This window comes from Triturus cristatus, chromosome 5_2 (assembly GCF_964204655.1).
Source record: "Triturus cristatus chromosome 5_2, aTriCri1.1, whole genome shotgun sequence".
Taxonomy (NCBI): domain Eukaryota; kingdom Metazoa; phylum Chordata; class Amphibia; order Caudata; family Salamandridae; genus Triturus; species Triturus cristatus.
Window position 1 is genome coordinate 607,182,368 of NC_140588.1, and position 15,003 is coordinate 607,197,370.

Below are 15,003 nucleotides of genomic sequence, written 5' to 3' on the forward strand. Positions count from 1 at the left end.
GCGAGGCAGTGTTTGCTATGGCATGGTGGGAGTAGTGTTCTCACCAAGGCATAGCAAACTGCAATGTCCCGGGCTGGGCACCCCGGGACATTGCTGGAGCTGGCCCTTGGGGGTTGCGGTCCCCAGGGCATGAAAGGCTCCTGGAGGGGGGTCTGTGTAGACCCGGGGAGGTGGCGGTCCCTGGGGCTGGGGGTCCACAACAGACCTGTATTAAATTTATATGTGCCCCAGGGAGGTGGTGGCCCCTGGAGTAGCGTGGGGGGCTCAAGCCCATCCACACTTACCTTTTAAAAGATAGCCCTGGGGAGATGGCTGAGTGGGGGCGTGTGCCCCCCGCATTTAATACATATAGGGCCCCATTCACAGAACTAACTTAAGACAAAATCCTAAACTTACTACCTTTTTGGTATTCACAGAAGGCACTTACTCATTTTGGTATTCACAGAAGTTAGGAGTCCTAACTTTAGGACTCCTAAATGCCTTCTGTGAATACCGAAAGTCTTAAGGTTAGGATTTTTCTCAGTTTAGGAGTAGTAAAGTTAGTAATCCTAACTTTAGGACTCCTAAATGCCTTCTGTGAATACCAAAAGTCTTAAAGTTAGGATTCTTCCCAGTTTAGGAGTAGTAAAGTTAGGACTCCTAACTTTAGGACTCCTAAATGCCTTCTGTTAATACCGAAAGTCTTAAAGTTAGGATTTTTCTCAGTTTAGGAGTAGTAAAGTTAGGACTCCTAACTTTAGGACTCCTAAATGCCTTCTGTTAATACCAAAAGTCTTAAAGTTAGGATTTTTCTCAGTTTAGGAGTAGTAAAGTTAGGAGTCCTAAATTTACTACTCCTAAACTGAGAAAAATCCTGACTTTAAGACCTTCGGTATTCACAGAAGGCATTTAGGAGTCCTAAAGTTAGGACTCCTAACTTCTGTGAATACCAAAATGAGTAAGTGCCTTCTGTGAATACCAAAATGAGTAAATGCCTTCTGTGAATACCAAAATGGTAGTAAGTTTAGGATTTTGTCTTAAGTTAGTTCTGTGAATCGGGCCCAAAGCCTCTGGGAGGTGGTGGTCCATGGGGGTGGCAGAAGTCCCTCCATGCATTTTTAAATCAAATACATTTGTTACACCATTTAACAAAAAGAGTGCGCTCTGGACCAAGAGCTACCTTATTGCCATTTGAAATGTAATGTGTGATGTCATTAGTGCTGTAATATGTGAGGTCATAAGTAGGGCATTGCAGGCGCGCAACTTTTAGTTAGCTGAATTTCTCTGGTTTTGTACAAGTGAAATATCAGCCTAACTATAATGTCCCTACAACCTGTTTTTTTCAGTGAATTTCTAAGGTTTTGTAAATGCTATTTTCTAACTATAATGTCCCTGTAACCTTTGGTTTTAACAGTGAATTTCTAATGTTTTTTTAACTCTATTTCATAACTATAACATCCTATTTCAAGATATTTTTGATTTTTACAATGATGGCGTGATTGTCAAGGACAGACCACGAATATCGCATGTTTTTCAGAAAGTGTAAAACACACATATAGACATATTTAAGGCAAAGTTTCAGTGTAGCTGTTTAGTAAGATACTAATTTAAATATCCCCTTTGTATTCATTTTTTTTTTTAAAACATAAAAAATATATTAACCTTCCTCACAACAATACCGGAGGTCGCAATGTTGTCAGTAGTCATGAATACGAATGACAAAGTGTAAAACAGATATATAGACATATTTTACACAAAGTTTGAGACTAGATGTTTAGTAACAGATTGGTTTAACTTTATTTTAACAACACATATATAAAATACACAATATTCCCCAAAAAACGTTAAACTTCGGAACTCACAAATAGAACATAACTACCAAACTAAGAAATGTCATTGGTTTACAGAGTTTTACAGCTTAATTGGTGAAGTGTAGCATATATGAAAAAAAAAATTACCTGGGGGAACAGCAAAAAAACTATTCATGTTGTACAACAAGTATGTTGTACCACTTGAAAACATACCACAAGAAGCAACTTAAAAAAATTCCACCGAGAAAACAAAGGAGAGGGATATGAGCCTCCAGACCTCCAGCACCTGCTCCTGACAACGAAGTTTCATCTTAAGTGGAGAGAAGAAGTAGTAAAATGTCACCAGAACTAAAGGGTTTTGATACCTTCTGCATGGACTGTAACACCATCGTAATAGACAGGGAGCAATCTATAGATGTACTTTTGCAGAATGTGAAAAAACGTACTTGTTAATTTTTATTCTTATTTTATTGCAGCAGTTCAAGCACTATGGTAAAATTTAAACAAAGAAAAAAGTATTAGTATTTCATTGTGAACGTTAGGCAACCAAAACAAGATGCAATGGTGAAGTGGACAAGAGACTTCTTAGAAGTAACTTAAGGCTGCTGGTATTATAGTACCTCTATTTAGTTTCTATCTGTGGTAACTGAATGTGGTCTTGAAATGTTTTATACTGTCCTTTCCTCTAGTTAAAAGGAGTCTTTCATTTCTAACAACTTGCTGTAGACAATAACCCTAATAGACCGAATAATGTCTCAGAAACTCATAATTCATATACATTTCAACACAATAATACATTTTGTTATCCTAAATTGTGCTTAGATTTTTGGTTCTAGAAATAGCTGATATAAGATTGTTAACTTTTTATGTAGTCTTGATTTTAATGACATTTCTATGGCATTGCACTCTGTCCATCCTCTTTGACATCTTCAATATATTGTGTAGTTTGTAGAGGTTATATTAACTCCTTAATGAAATATGTTTGCTATACTTGTGAATCTTATTTTTGAAATGGAAATGTGTCCAGCTACAAAGTTTGTAATTTCAGTTTCTAATTTAGTACCATCCATTCTTCATCATTGTAGCATGACTTTGACATATTTCTCATACAGTTGTACCAGCAACGTACACCTAATTTCTAATCTGCATTATGGACAGGTCATATCTTGATTGGCAATTTTGGTTACATTTTCAAAGGCCACACAGCTTTACAATCTGGTAACGTCAAGTAGAGGTATGGTTCCAAATTAATTTCAGTGCTAGAGGTGAATTCACAATGTTCACAATTATGATTCTATTTATAACTTAAAGCAGAAAATTAATTGATATTCATATCCTCTTCCTCTGTTAGTCCTAGCTTTCAATTAAAAATTCTTGAGCATCCTGCTGCACATTTTGAGAAAACGTTGGAAATCCATTACACTACTCACCCTTTTAGACATTTCTGAAGCCCTGTTGGTGGTAACTTGCCTGTCTTTGGCTCCATACAGACTATAGCCTGAAATGGAAGTATACTGTGGATGAGAATTCACTCATAAACATTTAAACCTTACAGTGGTTCTGGAATGGCAACCTGTACTAACTTGTTATGCCCAGCTATATCACTCATTTTATTAACAATGAATATATTGTAACAGTGCTTACATATAACTTTCTGTGTGGACAGGACAAAGCGTTCCTCTACAAATAAGTGCACAGCAAACATTTCTCAATTATCATTATTTTCTTTTTAATTTTTTTAATAAATGTCAACAGTCCATGTTTAAATCTTGTAGTGAGTGTGTTAACAACATATGCAAATATACTCTGATTTTTTTAGAGCACACTGTGTTAAATGTTGTTATTTCTTCTTCAAAGCGATCAACTATAATATCTGTGTCCTGTTCTGCAACTTCTCCTGTTATCAACTCTTCATTTTCTGTAGAGTGCTTCTCTGGACGAAATAAATGAAACTGCACATCATCATAAACCTTTTTTACATCTGCCACATTACCATACAAAAGTGCTCTATTAATTTCTCCTATACATAAAGCAGAGATTTTCACATAGTACTCCGTCCTAAGTGAAGCTTGCATTGTTGAGAGTAACCCCGGGTGGAGCTGGCATAGTGCCACTATGTGGAGTTCCATGGAGTTGGGAAAAAACTCTGCTCTGCTCCCAGCTTCCACCCCCCAATAAAAAATATTTAAAAATAATTAAAAAAGAAAAAAACACTCTTACCTCTACTGTGGCATCTCCAGGCTGTCCTCCTTCTCACCCTGGTCTTTCTCCTGCAAACCCCATACGTCGGACGTACGTCTTGTAAGAACTGCGCATGTGCACATGCCTATTTTTAGCAGGGGGGGCTGCCTAACTCTGCTCCACTGCGGAGTCAGAGTTTTGCCTAAACTCCACGTTCTCAGCGGAGCATGGAGTTGGCAAATCTCTGTGACACTCCGCTGGGGGAGCTGAGTTCTCTGCCCGCCCTTAGTTGAGAGGTGTACAGCTTAAATGCTGAAATGATGAAAGGTGCTTTGGCACACTTTCTTAGATAAACAAGGTAGTGAGTGTTCTTCCAAATGTGTATGCTTTCCAACCTTGAAAGGATACAATCCTTGTAAAGTACTTATTTTGTGTTTTAAACTGCCCCTTAGAAAGATATGTAGACATTGTCTTAGTATATTAATGGATTGCTGTCGAATACTACATACACTACTACAATTCCATTTGTATATAGTGCCTGACTACGCCTTCCCTATACCTCTTCTGCAATAACTTGTTCTACATTTCTAGATACTGTTACTTCTTTCACTCTAGGAATGGCATTTTTCATTTCATAACATTGTCTTCTTTTATCAATAGTGTCAACTAATGTGTTATCCTGGAGATAGCTTTCTTCATTAAAAAAGGGCCCTATGGTAGAAGTATGTATCCATTCTCCACTTTAAACACTACAAATGCCAATTCTATTGACTGAACCTTGTCTTCTGGTTTTGTCTCCTCATGTACAACACTATTTTGCCAAGAATCTTCATTCTATTTATAATCACAATGAAAAGCTTCCTCTTTAAAGCAAAGGCCTCATCAACTACTCCCTCAACTTGTTCTTTCTGTTTCAGTGCCTCCCTCCTTCTTCTTTAATTCTTCATATTTCTTAGTAGATTTACTACCTCTGTAACTATAACATATACTGGCTCTGCTTTCCTTAAACTGTTTCTGTCTCCTGGTTAAGGTGTGTCCATCTTTGTTACATTGTTCTCTTTTCTTGTTATATAGATATTGTCCACTCTTATTATTTCTCATAGTTTGTTTTATTAAAAATTATTTTGTAATTTTTCTGTATTTTTCCCCTAATCTGTCTCAGTTCTGCAGAGGTACTGTCGTTGCTTCTTTTGCTTTTTCCTCCAAACTTTTGTAAGCATTCAGTATGTAGTTATATATTGTTCTGTAAAAAAAAAAGTATATTTTAATTTTTACTCTAGCAAACGAACCAACTACTGACTTACACGTAATACACAAACAGATTTTATATTATGTTGCAGTTTTAAATCTATAGATGATTCTAGCTATATAACTACATGCACTTACTCCAATATACCGAGCACAAAGCAAAACACAAATCGTTATGATTAGATACCTTTTAACTTTATAGCACCCTGTCCTATTTGACAGCTGTGCCATATCTCAGTTCTCACTTATAAATGGTGAAAGACCAGTTTAGCCCTTCTGTAGATTTTTTTTTAATGAACATCAACCAAAGTGTAGAAGTATATTCAGTGCCTCAACACTGTAAACCCAAACAGACAACATAAGAGCTATTTGTGTACCTCTCAACCACTGTGTCGTTGTGGTGTATTTAATATCTCATTACTTTTCTACTTAAATGTATCACACTTGCATTTTTGGAAATGGTGCATATAAAAATCTGCACATTAATCTCTTGCAGAGCATATAGATCACTAATTCTTTCAAGTACATGCAAATAGTGTGTGACAGCTTGCATATATAATTCACCAGATGGTTCTAAAAAACTATATAATCATCACTAAACCTTGCAATTGCATGTGTTTGTGGTTGAATACATGAATACTCCCTGGATGAGTGATTGAGTGCATAGGTAGTGCCTTGGTGATTCCCTGAGGATACAAATAGTGCCAGTACGATTCCCCGAGTATGTGAGAACTCCAAGGGTCATAGTGCATATTTACTTCCTGCTTGTTTGCATGTGTATATCACTATCTGGGTGTTTGAATGAGTGCATGAGTAGTGCCTGAATGATTAGATAAGTGAATGCCTAATGCCTCAATAAATAAATACATGGATAGATAGTGATTGGATGATTAAATTAGTGCAACTCTAGTGCCTGGATGATTGCAGTAGTGCATACATAGTTATAGCTGATTTATAGAGTACATGGGTTTTGTATATGTGATTGTTTAAGTGCATACAAAGCACCTGGCAGATTGGATGAGTACATAGGTAGTGTTTCAGTGATTGGAAAAGTACATGGGTACTGCCCATGTGTTTCTGGTTCAGTGAACAGGAAGTGCCAAGGTGTTTAGATGAGTGCATGACTAGTGTCTGAATGATTGCATGAGCCCATTGTTAAAACTTGAATGATTGGATGAAAGCAAGTGCACTACTAGGGTGATTGTAATAGTGCAACAGTATTGTCTCAGTAATTGAATGAGTGCATAGGTACTGGATGGGTGATAGGTTCTCTGCAATGGTACTGCCTGTCTAATTGGATGAGTGCAATTGTTGTGTCTCAGTACTTTGATGAGTGCATGGGTTGCGAGTGGGTGTTTGGATAAGGTCATGGGTTGTGCCTGGGCATTTGAATGTCTACTTTGGTGCAACCTTGGTGGTTAGTCCCTGGGTAATTGGTTGAATGTATGCGTAGTGTCTGCATAGTTCAATGACCATATAATTAGCACCTGCGTGATTGCAAGAGTGAATATGCAGTGCCTGGGTAATTAAATAAGTGCATAGACTGCATGATTGATTCAATGTATGCCTGAGTAGTGGCTGAGTGATTGGATAAGTGCCTAAGTAGTACCTGGCTTACTGTGAAAGATCCTCTATTGCTGTTAGATACATAACAATTGACTATATCTGTGACTCATTGTTTAAGTCCTTTTGTGGGTACTACCTGTTTTACTGTATCTACCATTTTCTATTGAGCTATGTGTGAGTGAAGTCTAGATATCACACTTGATATATAATTGGATACATGGCTCTCTAGGAGCTTATATTGCTCTATTACTCAGCGTACACATGCACCAGTAAGTTTCTAAAACTAAAAAAACACAATTCTTACTTTTTCAAAGTACAAATCCTTTTCTTAATGACATACCTAGATGATTTCTCAAATATTTCCTATGTCTTCGAAACATTTATTCAATATTTCTCAAAGAAAAGTTACACGCCAAGTGAAGCTATCACAGGAACTCTCAAGAGACATTCTGCACTATTAACCTCTTCAATTTTAAACAGAGCATGTTTAAAGAAATGCACCACCCTCACCATATACATGAAAGCTTTAACAGCCTTATAGTGCATAGCTCACCATATAAACATATATGTAATTTCATAACAGATACACACCTTCAGGCCATCTTTCCACAAATATATATTTCTCTACATCTTTAAGTAAACTCAAGTGTCTCATCGTGCATATAACTATCTGCAACCAGAAAAACCATCTCCCCATCTAAACATATGCATACTGGTCATATACGTTAAAAGACACATTGACAAACACTTCCTAATACATACCTAGTAGGTATTACTACTTTATATTTCATATACAGGCACAACACATTTTCTTATCTTTTATTCATGACTACACTACACCTCTTGGATAATGTGACTAAAAGTACTACAATTCCAAGAATGCAAAAAACATAAATCTGTCTGTTCTGCACATGATGCTTAGTCTTTTAAAACATTGTAATTTTTAAAGGCATTGCTCATGGTAACATTCAACAGTACTAACATCTTGAACATATATTCTCTACTAGATACAGTTCATCTGATATATTTATTTTCAATTCAATGTGATACTCTTTTTTTTATCAAACTCCGATATACATCTTCTTTTCGATTATACACTTTTTAAATAATTAAAAAGTTCTGCACATACCAGTAAAATGAGTTCATAGATTATGCTTTTTTTTTTAGCTCTTTCTGGATAGTTTTGACACTGTTAAGCATTGTAAAAACTGAGCACAAGAGTGGTACATCACACTAATAAAAAGCAACCATAAAATAGAAACCTCTTCAACCTCTTCAACTTTCCAGTCTGTGATAATGAGAAAGGCAGAAATAGAAATCATGTCTTTCATTTTAGACTACTGCATCTCCACTTGTGAATGGTTAGCACCTGTCAACCCTTTCCCTCTCTCCCAAAACAAGGTTCCTGTCAGGCCGTTTTTTGCAATGTATTTGCAATCATCGCAGATTAATAACAAAAATAAATGTGAGTTCAAAGCTATATCTATGTTCCTTTTTTCTGAAATTTAAATACTTCACAACAATGTATTGTATAGTCCTCAGTTGGAAACTAAAACTTGCCATTACTTAAATATTGTCATCACTCCTCAATTTTGAAAAATGTTTCTGTCTCTTGTACACCCTTCCCCCATTACACTATTAGCTCTGTGTACCTAGCCCCTCAGTGGAACCAGTAGATCACAAGTTCACACCACATTATAGAAGGAAAATGCTGCTTCCAAATCAGATACAGCAGGTATGCTTTACTCCACAGATTCAAAAGCATATCCATGTCTGTATTACATTTCTTTTTTTAAGCAACAGCCAATAATAAGAATTCTTGTTAAGGCATCCAACACACTACCTAATTGTATTCACATTCATGCTGACAACATCCAATGAAATGTTTCTTTTTTTCTTTTTAAAAACACCTTAATTTTAACTGCTTTTCCTTTGGAAAACTACCTCATTCAGCTCCAGCCTTCTCCTGAATACTATTGCCCCTTCACTTCAAAATGCTTAAAGTATGGATTGTGGGCCACAGACAGATGTATCTATTGGGCTAAAGAGGCTGAAAAAAGAGAGGTATTTATTACTTGGTTTTGCCAGAGAGGGTTAAAGTTTCATCGGTTGTTGGCTTTGGTTAAATCCATTGTGGATTACCAAGCTCCTCACCTCATGATTGTGCACTGTGGTGTCAATGACCTAGGCACATTGACTGGGGTAGGGCTGGAAAACCTAATGGAAGAAACCTTTGCAGAACGGATGTCTCTTTTCCCTCACACTGTCTTGGTGTATATACCAACGACAGAAATGGAAGTGGTCAAATCAGTTCTGTCCACAGATTGACAAAGCCAGGAAACATGTTAATAAAACTGTTTCTGCATTCCTCAGAGACCATTGCATAGCATGGGCTGTATCTATAACAACAATCTGTGTTTTGACATGCATGAAATTTATAGAAATGAGTGCACTTTACAGAGGAAGGCAACAGGGTGTTTTGAAGCAACCTGAAACTCTGTATCCAGTCTTATGTATAGCCGCCGTATACACACAACTTTGTCAGAGCCACCCTAGTACCCAAAGTATTGTGAAGTTTTTTTCTAAAGGTTTTTTTCTCCTTTAATTTTTGGGTATGTTCGCGAAAATGTCACGATCCCACGGACACGTCTCAAAAACGGATAACAAAAGCAGACATTTAATGGCCACCAACACATCCAAAAATTATATGCAAAAAAATCCATTCTGAATATTGCACTACACATATTACAATATACATACTTCTTTTCAAAGGATGCTTAAACTCATATTTTTGTACTAAGTTTCTTTGAAAACCATCTTTCAGACCTATTTTCCATTTTCGTGGTTATTCAGGTTATTGCAATGACGGTGTTAACTGAGACAATTGCGCCTTTTGATTAAAGTCTATAATACATATCAACACACATACTACAGTATTTTTCACCTTAGGGTTTTTTTTTACAATATTCTCTAAAGTCATGTTTTTCTAGAGAGTTTCTATAAAAACCACCTCCAAAACCTATTTTATATTTTTACTGTGACTACAGAGATATCGTGATCCCCCGTACATGTTGTGGAAAGAGAAAACAAAAGCAGGAATTCAATAGCCATCACCGCATTCAAAAATTATAACTATATAATTAATTCTAACCATCACAGTAGATAACTGACTATCTAAAAAACTCTATGAAAACATTTATCAGAATATCAGTATCCCTATAACAATGCGTATTCATGATTCACTGATTTTTTAAAATATTTGCTTCAATATTAGCGATGATGTTGATAGACGCAATGTCCCTGCAATGGTACACGGGGGGCCCCACTAGCGGTCACAGTGTTGTTGCGAATATCACGTGCGATTAAAAAAATCTATTTTGGACACATAACTTGTGTCACTAACATCCCAATTTCTCAACAATGGCATCAGATTATCTCCACCCTGACCTCTTTTGTGGGCTTTCACACACATTTGAAGCCCCGGAAACCGTTCTCGAAAGATAAAATGGCAGCCGCAACTTTCTGTTCAGGTTCCGTCCAGCCAAGCAGAGCATTCCTATTGCCTGGTGCATTTGCGATTCAACGCGAAACCGCTGTGAAATATCCAAAGCCAGAGATATCATTATAATTTTAAACTTACATTTCTCAGCAAATACTAAACTTATTTTCACCAAATAAGCAAAAGACACATCCTTGAACCAATATCTACCTCCCTGCCAAATGTGGTGTAAGTACGGTCAGGGGTTCGGGCTGTAGGTGTGGCAAATTCTCTGACCCCACTGCACAGTTCACTCCCAAACTTTCCACGATAACCAGAACCTACCTTGACACTTTCTTGGGAATATTTCAGGAAGACTGGTCAAACAACACCAAAGTTATAGCCAAGTCACAAAAAAAATTCCTATGGAAACATGGTCCTAACTATAACTACCTATTGCCATTCGCCTGTAGGATTCACATATATATATATATATATATATATATATATATATATATATATATATATATATATATATATATATATATATATATATATATATATATTATCTACTGGCGGTCACCAGTAGATAGTCATAGTTAGGACCGTGTTTCCATAGGAAATCTCAAAATTCTATTTTGAATAACTTTGGCGCCGGTTGACGAATCTTCGCGAAATTTTCAAAACTAATGGGCCGCTCCGCTCAGCTCCTACCCTGAAAGTCTCGGGGGGATTTGTCAAGCGGGGGCCGAGAAAAAAGGGGGGTCCCAAAACGCGTTTTCCCCATGCATTTTCCCATAGGACCTTTAGTCGAAGGTACAGCCCGAACGGCTGAACAGAATTACTTGAAATTTGGCAGAGAGGTAGTCCTCAGGTCAGGGATGTGCCTTTTGCATATATGGAGTCAATCTGTTCAGTAGTTCCTGAGAAAATTGCATTTAAAAGCACATACATATCTATAGCCACGCACCCTAACGTGCGCGAGCGTAATTCTGATTGGTTGTTACATGTCAGTCAACGTTCGAATCGGTCGAAATCAGGAAGTGTCGGCCGCCATTTTGTTTGTTTTCAGTGCGAGAGTGGAAAAGGAAGGTGGCGAACGTGAAAAGGGGGCAGGGTAGAGAGTTCCTGACCCCCTAGCCTTTGTCAGGGGGTCCCTGAAGGACCCCGAAGGCAGAAAAAAACCTTTAATTGAATACGTAGTTTATTGAAAAATAAATATATAAAAAAAATAATAATACATACATAACTTAGCATTTAAAAAAACGTACAAATTCACTTGAAAAACCATAGGCTTCACACACGTTATAGTTAGGAATTAGCATTTAAAAAACCTTGCAAATTCACTTAAAAAACTCGCGCGACCGCCACTCTATCACAAGGATGATGTCATCAGTGATGGCATGAGTGATGCCACTGACCATGTCATTAGTGATGTAATATGTGACGTCATGAGCAGAGGATTGCGGGCACGTGAGTTTTAGTTATCTCAACTAACTATAACGGGGGAATTTCATTGGTTTTTTACAAGTGAAATATCCACCTAACTATAACATGTGTGAAACCTATGTTTTTTTAAGTGAATATATATATATATATTACCTACTGGCGGTCGCCAGTAGGTAGTTATAGTTAGGACCCCTTTTCCATAGGAAATCCGCAACATTCTATTTTGAATAACTTTGGCGCCGGTCGATGAATCCTCGCGAATTTCTCAAAATAGGTGGGGCGCTACGCTCCGCTCCTACCCTGAAAGTCTCGGGGGGATTCGTCAAGCGGGGGCTGAGATAAAAGGGGGGTCCCAAAACGCGTTTTTCCCATGCATTTTTCCATAGGACCTTTAGACAGAGCTACAGCCCGAACGGCTGAACAGAATTACTAGAAATTTGGCAGAGAGGTAGTCCCTATGTCAAGGAAGTGCCTTTTGTAGGTTTGGTGTAAATCTGTTCAGTAGATTCTGAGAAAATAGCCTTTAAATCAATATATATATCTGAGCCCGCTTACGGTACGCTTACCGTACGCTTACCGTACGCGTACGGTGGCGTGCGCGAGCGCGATTCTGATTGGCTCTTAGATCTTAGTAAACATTCGAATCGGCCGAAACCAGGAAGCGGCGTCCGCCATTTTGTCTCTCGCACTGAGTGTTATTTATCAAACATGATGCCCAAAAACATGTTACGGGGCTGTTTTGACAACTCCCTCCCACATAGTCATGTTGAGGGAGTCCCCAAACATCCCCCAAGAGCAAAAACGGTTTTATTTTTTTTTTCGGCAATTTCGCCGAGTACGCTTACCGTACGCTTACCGTAAGCGTACGGTAAAAAATAGAAATAAAAAAAACACTATCCACACTTACCCCACCCCCTGTGCTTTTGGTGGCCGTAGGCCACCAAACGTACAGGGCTTATTACATCAGTAAAAAAACTATATTTTGGCAACATGAAATTATAAAATCGAAATAAAAAAAACACTATCCACATTGACCCCACCCCCTGTGCTTTTGGTGGCCGAAGGCCACCAAATGTACAGGGCTTATTAAAGTTGATAAAAACCGTGCACGGAACGCACTGCGTTAAGTGGGCGCGCACGCCTCTAATGGCGTAAAGTAACTTAGCATTTAAAAAACCGTACAAATTCACTGAAAAAACCATAGGTTTCACACACGTTATAGTTAGGAATTAGCATTTAAAAAACCTTGCAAATTCACTGAAAAAACCATAGGTTTCACACATGTTATAGTTAGCGGAAATTTTACTGATAAAAAACCAATGAAATTGCCCCGTTATAGTTAGTGCTGGCAACTATAACTCACGCGACCGCAATCTTCTGCTGATGACATATGTGTCTTTATAAAAAAAAATATTTGTAATATATGTATAGCTAAAAATGTATGGAAGAAGACATGGGCAAATAAGTGTCTAAATACAGTATTAGCATCAGCAGAGGATTGCGGTCGCGTGAGTTATAGTTGCCAGCACTAACTATAACGGGGCAATTTCATTGGTTTTTTATCAGTAAAATTTCCGCTAACTATAACATGTGTGAAACCTATGGTTTTTTCAGTGAATATATATATAGGTATATATATTTATATATATATATATATATATATATATATCTCAAAACAAATCCCTTTCAGGCATATCAAAGTCTTTAGACATGGGATTAGCACAGTGCCATCCACGCAGAGACAGAAAGGGACAAAGTCTTTTGCCATTTCTACAGCAAAGTATTTAAGCATAGAATTAGCACAGTGCTATCCATGCTGAGCTGTAAAATGACCAAAGACTTTGATAGAAAAGGACACATCTGAGGTGAGCAAATTTAAGAGTGCCGCTTGTGTTTAGAGTGTTCTATACTGGAGCTGCTTTACACCTAAACTTGAGAACTACCCAGGGGTCTCTGCTTCTTTTTTTTGTATAATTTATGCGTCACACTATGCCTGAAGGGTTTTGTTTTGATATATACTGGGTGCTCCCTTGTGTCTGGACAAAGCTATACCTCTCTGAAGAGCTCTGATGAGAGTGAAACATGTGTCAGGGGCTGCTTTTATTCATTTCAGGTTAGCTTAGATGGTATTTTACCAATCAAAAGCTGTAATACTGTGCCTGGAGTGGTAAAAGGTTTTGGCCATTTTAAAGCTCAGCATGGATAGTACTGTGCTAATCCTATGCTTAGAGACTTTGCTCTAGCAATGGCAAAAGACTTTTTCCCTTTCTATCTCGGCATGGATGGCACTGTACTAATCCTATGCTTAAAGACTTTGATAGAAAAGCAGACATTTGAGCTGAGCAAATTTAGAGTGTCACTGGTGTTGAGAGGGCTCTATACTGGAGCTGCTTTCCACCTAAACTTAAGAACTACCAAGAGTTCTCTGCTTATTTTTTGCAGCTCCGGTCTGCTCCTATCATGAAAGTTTTGTGGTGATTCGTTAAGCGGGGTCTGAGAAAAAAGGGGGGTCCCAAAACGCTTTTTCCCCATGCAATTTCCCTTTGGACCTGTTGACGCAGCTACAGCCCGAACTGCTGAACGGAATTACACCAAACTTGGCAGAAAGGTAGACCTTGGTTCAGAGTCGTGCCTTTTGCTTAAATGGTGTAAATCCGTTCAGTAGTTCCTGAGAAAATCAAAAGTAAAATCACATATATATGTGGGCGGAGCCTAACCACATATCTCATCGTGAGATCTGATTGGCTGTCAGCACTTCATCCAAGAAGTGTTGGCAGCCATCTTGGGACCAATATACATGATAGCACCTCATTAAAAAGCATTGCAGTTAATAGAAGGTTTTAAGACTTTAGTTACATTATAAATCATTTGTTGATGGTACCATACTCATTTTAGGAATTGTGGTATGTTCTAAGGTGATTTTACCATGTGAAAAAGCCTTCTGCTGGGATATCATGAATCATGTTTGAGAGAAAATTATTTTCACATGCTTTTCCCACAGAGGTTTGGAAGGTGATCTATAAGCTAAACTGAGAGATTATTTTCTGTAAATTCACATTATCTTTCTTACTCATGTGCGAATGAAGTCTGACATTCTCAGTAAAACATGTACATCCAACAAGGGCAGAGACTGTCAGTTGATTCCTTTGTGTTCTACTGCAGCTTCCCAGAGTGTTCCAAATAACAACTAGAGTGCTAACACTCCTCCTTATGATAAACGTATGGCACACCTGAAGCCATAATGATTGGAAGAAAGTGGTAACTCTTAAAACATTTAATTTAAAAAGGAAC